The sequence below is a fragment of the Condylura cristata genome, unplaced genomic scaffold (assembly GCF_000260355.1).
Source record: "Condylura cristata isolate star-nosed mole 26May11 unplaced genomic scaffold, ConCri1.0 scaffold00065, whole genome shotgun sequence".
Taxonomy (NCBI): domain Eukaryota; kingdom Metazoa; phylum Chordata; class Mammalia; order Eulipotyphla; family Talpidae; genus Condylura; species Condylura cristata.
Genome location: NW_004567166.1, coordinates 32,132 through 38,638, shown reverse-complemented (window position 1 = coordinate 38,638; position 6,507 = coordinate 32,132). Strand labels below are relative to the sequence as shown.

At 51.3% G+C, this 6,507-nt stretch overlaps 1 protein-coding gene across 1 annotated transcript in view; it reads left to right on the top strand.

Moving 5' to 3' along the window:
* Positions 1–1,622: 1,622 nt before the first annotated feature.
* The window catches only part of LOC105853171 (zinc finger protein 33B-like), a gene marked incomplete at its 3' end in the record, with an annotated part of 16,867 nt that continues 11,982 nt past the window's right edge, over positions 1,623–6,507 (top strand). The window contains exon 1 of the mRNA XM_012734656.1: positions 1,623–1,719. The remainder of the gene's footprint in view (positions 1,720–6,507) is intronic.

Here is a 6,507-nt window from a genome sequence, read left to right as displayed (position 1 = left end):
ACCAGGGAGGGCCCTAAGTTTGTTTTTACTAGAAGATCACCCGCTTAGTCTAGATTTCCAGTCAGAAGAGGTCTTTTCACTTTTAATGTAGCCTTTTTCCTAGTCTCCTAGAGAATCATCAACAGTTAATATTAACAAGTTCTTATCCTTATACTTTTTTCTCTTTTAGGTCAAGTTCTATTTACTGAAGTGATGGTAATGTACATCACAATGTGAGTCTTAGGGCACCCAACCTCACAATGGATGCTTTTTCACCACACCCACTACCAGAGTCCCACAATCCTCCAATGACCCCAGTACCAATTGGACAGTGGTTCCCACTGGCCAGAACATGGCACTTTTGACTTCATGGTCCTTACTGAGCTAAACGACTCTCACGGCAATGGAAAATGGCCAGAGATCTTAATATTCGGGCCTTCTTCCTGCTGCACTCCCTTCCCCCTTCTCCAGTCCTGCCTTTCATGTTCCATTGGCTGGGATACCCCAGAGTGTCTAGACCCGTATTTGGAGGCTCAAGCTACTTTCTCTGATTCCCCTCACTGTCTTCTCCGTACACCCACTGGCCTGCGTGGTATCCAGGTCCAGGGTCCACTACTCCACAGTCCTCTCAACCCTCCATACCAGAACACCCCGGCCGAGCTTTCCTTCCCTAATCAGGTCTCTCCCTCATCTCCAGACCCTTGCCCAATCTCCTCTGCAGTAAGCAGTCACACCCGCTCCCATCAGCCCCTTCTCTGCCTTCTTCAGGATGTAGCCGGGGTCTGACAGGGTGGTCTGGATCCATGACCCTTTTTCTTCTGATCTCTCCCAAATAGGAAAAACTCTAGGCTTTTTCTCCAATGATCCTACAGCCTACACTAAACAATTTCGTTATCTAACTCAGGCCTATGAGCTTACCTAGCACGACCTTCATATCATCCTGCCCTCCACCTGACTGCAGCCGAACTGACAGCGTTTATCGGTCTGCACAGCAACATGCGGATCAGGCCATCTCATGACCTGGCCAGGCACCTGGCAGCAGATCCTCTCCCTAGAAATGAGCCGTGGACTGTGTATCAGCGTCCCTGTGGCCGGCAGACAGAGCCGGACCCACCGTGACAGGTTTATCCATGTCTGGTGGCTGGCCTCCAGGCCGCTGCCCATAAGCGGTCAATCATGAGAAACTTAGGGAGATCACCCAGGGCCCAATGAAAACCCCTCCGCTTTCCAGTGGACTCATCGATTCCCTCCAACGGTGCACGAGGCTGGACCCTCCCCTAGTCCCCAGCGGAGCGAGAATCCTAGTCGCTCACTTCATCTCTCATCAGCCCCCCACCCCCGCCCCCCGACATCAGAGAGACGCTAAAAACGGCTGAGGATGGTCCCGCCCCCCTGTACATTCTCCCTTAACGGTCCTTTTACCCTTCTCTAGCTGGTGGACCCCACCCCCAAAGTCACCCCTCCAGCTCAGCCTACCGAGGGCGCACAGGATTGTGGGTAATGTAGTCTCCTGCGCGAGACCGGTCCAGCCTAGCGCTGTTTCCTGGTTCTGCGCAGGCGCGGCCCCGCCCCTCCCCCCTCCGGAGGGAACAGTTGGGCGTCTTGGTCCTCACAACTGCCCACGAGTTGAGCGCAGACTTTGTCTCCGCACGTTGTTGCTTGTGGTGAGACTGAGGACCCACGCGCGGGTGTTTGAAGGAGGAGTCTGGGGACTGCAGACCCGGTGGAGAGGAGCGAGGGGTAAGGCCCGGTGATGGGGTTTCGGGGGCGCGTGCGGGGGAGGGAGCCCCGTGGCCCTGGGACCGGCGCCCGGGAGGGTCAGGCCGGCGGGGAGGCTCTGAGGGAGGCCGGCGTTCGGGGACCCCGCTGGGACACGGGGCGAGCCCCTCCCGTGGACGCCCCCGGTGTGGTCAGGTTCTGGGTGCGACTCTGACGTCATTGAGTTCTCGTCGTGGAGTGTGACGGTTCCACCGGATCACAGTGTTTAGAGCCCGCGCGCCTGGGCCAGCCTGAGCGTTCGCGGTCGCTCGGGCCACACACGCCCGCCTGTGGTCCTGGGACTTGGCCATTCTGCGTTTTGTGCGGTTTTCGCCTCCAGGGCGTTTGGGGGGCGCCGCCAGGGCGACACCGCTTAGTGAGGATTCTGTGACTGTGCTGAAACAGCCCCGCGTGTCCCAGACGCCTTCGGGGCCAGTCACGGGGCTCAGTCTCTGCGTGTGTGACGGAGGGACCCGCGTGGGTCCTTAAATTCTCCCGCCTTCCCTGCGCTGCGTACCAGGTGGCACCGGACTGTTCAGAGTCCTGTTTCCCACGTTTCTTTGCACATCTGCTTGGTGCTGTCTCAGCACATTTCTAGGAAGCTCCTCAGTGACCTACGTTGACCCCAAGTCCAGTTACTCATCTCTAGCCTTTGCCGTCCTTAAGTTTCTTGCCATGTTGACAATGCTGTCTATGATCTGCTGGGCTTTTTTTTTTTTAATTGTATAACATTTTCTTGTGCTTCATTGTTAGTTGATTTCATTTACTTATCTTTATCCCACTCAATCTGCCTTTGACATTTATAGCGCTAACAGCCTTCTGCTGGGATAGGTTGTCAGTTTTTCTGCATTCCTAATGGGTGTAGTCCTCTAGCAAACCTTGTCCCACACATGCCCTCCGCTCATCCCTCTCCCAACTTGTCCAGCCCCTTTCCTAGTCCCTCTGCTGCTGAAAGGTTCAGCTCAGTAAGGAGGCTGCAAAGAGATAGCAAGGTCAGTAAAACCAAGAGAAGGTTTATTTCTGAGCTCCTGGGTACGTACCCTGGAGAGAGTTGAGGTCAGAGAAGTTGCAGTCAGTGTAGAGGACAGGATAATATGAAGATCATGCTAGGTAAGATCAGGTAACGAAAGTCTTTATTTAATGTAGGCTGTAGGATCATTGGAGAAAAAGCCTAGACGTTTTTTGTTTGGGAGAGATCAAAAAGTGAAAAAGGATCATGGATCCAGACCACCCTATCAGCCCCAGGATCCTCCCAAAGGGGGCAGAGAAGGGACTGATGGGAGCAGGTGTGACTGCTTACTGCAGGGGAGAGAGGAGATTTCGGCAAAGGGTCCGGAGATGAGGGAGAACCTGAGGTAGAGGAGGAAGGCTCGGGCCGGAGTGTTCTGGTGTGCAGGGTTGAGAGGACTCTGGAGTACTGGCGCTGGGCCTGGATACAGCAGAGGCCAGTGGGTGTGTGGAAAAGACAGAGTGAGGGGAACACAGAAAGTAGCTTGAGCCTCCAGATAGGGGTCTGGACACTTTGGAGTATGTGAGCCAGTGGAACTTAAGAGGAAAGACAGGACTTGAGAAGGGGGGTGGGGGGGGGCAGTGCTGCAGGAAGAAGGCCTGAATATTAAGATCTCTGGCCATTTTCCATTGCAGTGAGAGTTGTTTGGCTCAGTAAGGACTGTGAAGTCATGCCCGTGGGCGCCACTGTCCAGTCGGTACTGGGGCCAAGCAGTGTTGCAGTAGTAGGCGAGGTGCTCAGGATGTCTATCTGGCCTAAGTCCAAGGGACTGAAGCTCCAGAGAAGGCATCCTGGGGGAGTGGCCAGAATAGGCTCAGATTTGTAGACCACATGGCCCACATGGCTGCTTTTCCCAGCCAAAGGGGACACAGAGCAAGGAAGGCAGCGTCTCATGAGCCTGATCTGGTCCGGTGTCCCTGATTCGTCTCAGGCGCACAGAATGGGGGCAAACAAGCAATAGAGACGTCTCCACTGCTCATTTGTGCCAAGGAACCAGACACCTGGTCGGGATGGGCGTCCCCAAATCCAGGTAGGTGTGAGAGGAGCCAACTCCTGCTCCCCCCCCCCCCCCTCCCCCCCCCCCAAGGAGCGGTCAACAAAATGGGGGTGAGGAGAGGAGCGGAGACTGATAGCCAGAGGCCCCTAGGAAGGAGGGTGAGGTAGATGACACCCCAGGAATCAAGGTCTTGGTGAGTGTGAGGCATCTGCCATGGAGAGAGGTCCCAGGAGGGGAAGGCGCCCGGCGCCAGGGTTACAGCCTTCCTGGGTTTCAGCACATATGAAAGGTTCGGGCAGTAGGGAGGACTCAAGAGGCAGCAAGGCCAGTAAAACAGAAAGTAGCTTAATTTCTGAGCTGTCAAGACAGGTTTGCTGACCTTGGAGAGTTGAGGTCAGAGTAGTTACACTGAAGGAGGGTAGGAGGGGTTTTATAGGCCTAGGGAATGGGGAGAACCGGCCAGGTGGAAAGTGTTGATAAGGGACTGGAACTCAGTTTTCTGCCCAGGCTTCTGTTAACCGGGGTGACAAACACACCATGAGATTATGGCTCCCGAATATCTGCTGCTTGAGGCAGTGCTCCTTCTGTCTGCCCGTGTTTGCTGGTGCCTGACCTGCCAGTTACCATTATCTTCTTTTTGTCTTGCTGAAGTTTTATTCCTACTGTTCTTCATGTATAATTACACACTGTAGGTAAGTGAAAGTGTCTGATGTCTGTCTTCATTTTTGGCCTATTTCATTCATTATAATCATGTCCCTGAATATCCTTATTTTAAAAAAAGATTTAATATGTGCATACAGGAACTGGGATACAGGACAGAGGTTTGGGGGTGAGAGTGCCAGAGACTCTTTGTCCCCGATCACGGATTATTGGTGGGCAGAACAGGCAGGGTCTCAAGGTGGGAGGGTGTCGGCGAGCGGAGATTTCCTAGAAAAGGGGGAGAAAAGAGAAAAGGGGGAGAAAAGAGGAGCGGGCTCAAGGAAGACAAGGGAATCAGGAGTTGGGTGCAAGTCTTCCTGCTCTGCCTTCAGCAGGTTTATTTTATACATTTCAAGCAAGCTGTGGGATGACATTAGCATATGAAATGGGCTGAGATCACGATCACCATTTTTCTAAGAATAGTCTGGGGTCGTTTTTGACCTGTAGTTGAGATTATAACATTTTAAAAATCAATCTATCAAGATTAAAACAGGCACATAGATTTACAATGTTTAAGACTAATATTACTATATTTACCACAGTGTAGATTAACCAAAATAAAGTCCCTTAAACCTGTTCTACTACTTAATGGCTTTCATTCTCATTGAGATATCCTAGGGGGTAAAGTAATGTGAGGGCAGGAAGAAGAAATTTTCTTGTGAATCAAATTACTGTAAAGTTCTTTTGAAAACCAGTTAGAAACTGTAAGTGAATTTCCTTGAAGTCGAGACAGTAGAAAACTTAATTAGCTCTGAATAGGAGACTTGGGTGAACTTTCTTATCTAAAGACCACATAGTAGAATCCTGAAAAACTAGTTCGAGAGCTTAAGTGAATTTCTTTGAAGTCTACACTGTAGAAAACCTGGTTAGCTCTGAATAGGCCACTTGGGTGAATTTCCATATCTAAAGACTAGATGGTAGAAAGTTGGAGTGGTTCTTTAGAAACAGAATAGAAGGCTGTGTGGGATGGTAGAGTGATGAGATTTGGGTTTTCCTCCATCTGGGCAGTAAAAGAGTATGTTCCAGGACTGTCTTAATATTGACTTTGTTATAACAGCCAATTGCTTGTATTAATCAGCCAATTGTAAGATCCCTTTTGACTTTAAGAGAAATTTCTCGCCCTGGTGCAGTGCTTGTCTGCTTGGGCCAGGCAGCGCCTTCTGAGGCTGAGGCAATCCAGTTGTAAACTGCAGGTTGCTCAGAATATTTTGATATTCTGATTATACAAAAAGGGAGGCCGTAACATAAGTTAGCGTGGAAATTCTGATTTTTCAGAGCTCTTCCGTCTCTATCCAGAATATGTCCATGGATAGAGGTTGCATATCTTGTGTCATGAGAGGATTCACCAGAGCGAATGGGGAGCAGACAGGAAGATGACCCGAAACACACCACTGAGGGGAGCAGCAGGCCACATGGGAGAGGTCTGTGTGCCCTGTGGGTCACCTCCCTGCCTGTGTATGAACGCCTGCTGCCGCGCCTCAGATAGCTTCATGGTGCTGTGCGTTCAGCCCTTGTACTGCCAGGGAGGGCCCCTGTCGGTCCATTTGCCCAAACGCCACCCTTCACCCTACCTCGTCACTGTGTCGTATTCCATGGAGTGCGCTCCCGTTTCCCCATCACCTGTTGAGGCGCCTTCCCTCCCTCCCTGACTGGGCAGTTGTGCACAGTTGCTCTGTACCTCTGCTTACATGAATCTTTTCATGTCTGAGCTTTTCTACTATTTGGATAAGTAACTGAGTGGAGGTTTTGTGAGCTCATAAGAAATCTCCATTTTTCTGGCTGCACCCACTTGCATCCCACAGGCAGTGCTGAGAGCTCCTTTCTCTCCGCAGCCCTCCGAGGGTGCTTGTTCCATCCTTTTTTCTGGGGGCCATTCTCAGGGCGGTGTCCATCACTGTGGTTGTAATTGACATGTTGAATGCTTTCTCACAGGCTGTAGTCCACGGAATCTCTTCTCGCTAGAAGTATTTAGTCCCTTTGCCCAGTTTTAAATTAAGTCATTGGTTTGTGGTTGGACTGTGTAAAAATTACACATTTTGTGATGACCCCTTACCAGTGTGATGCA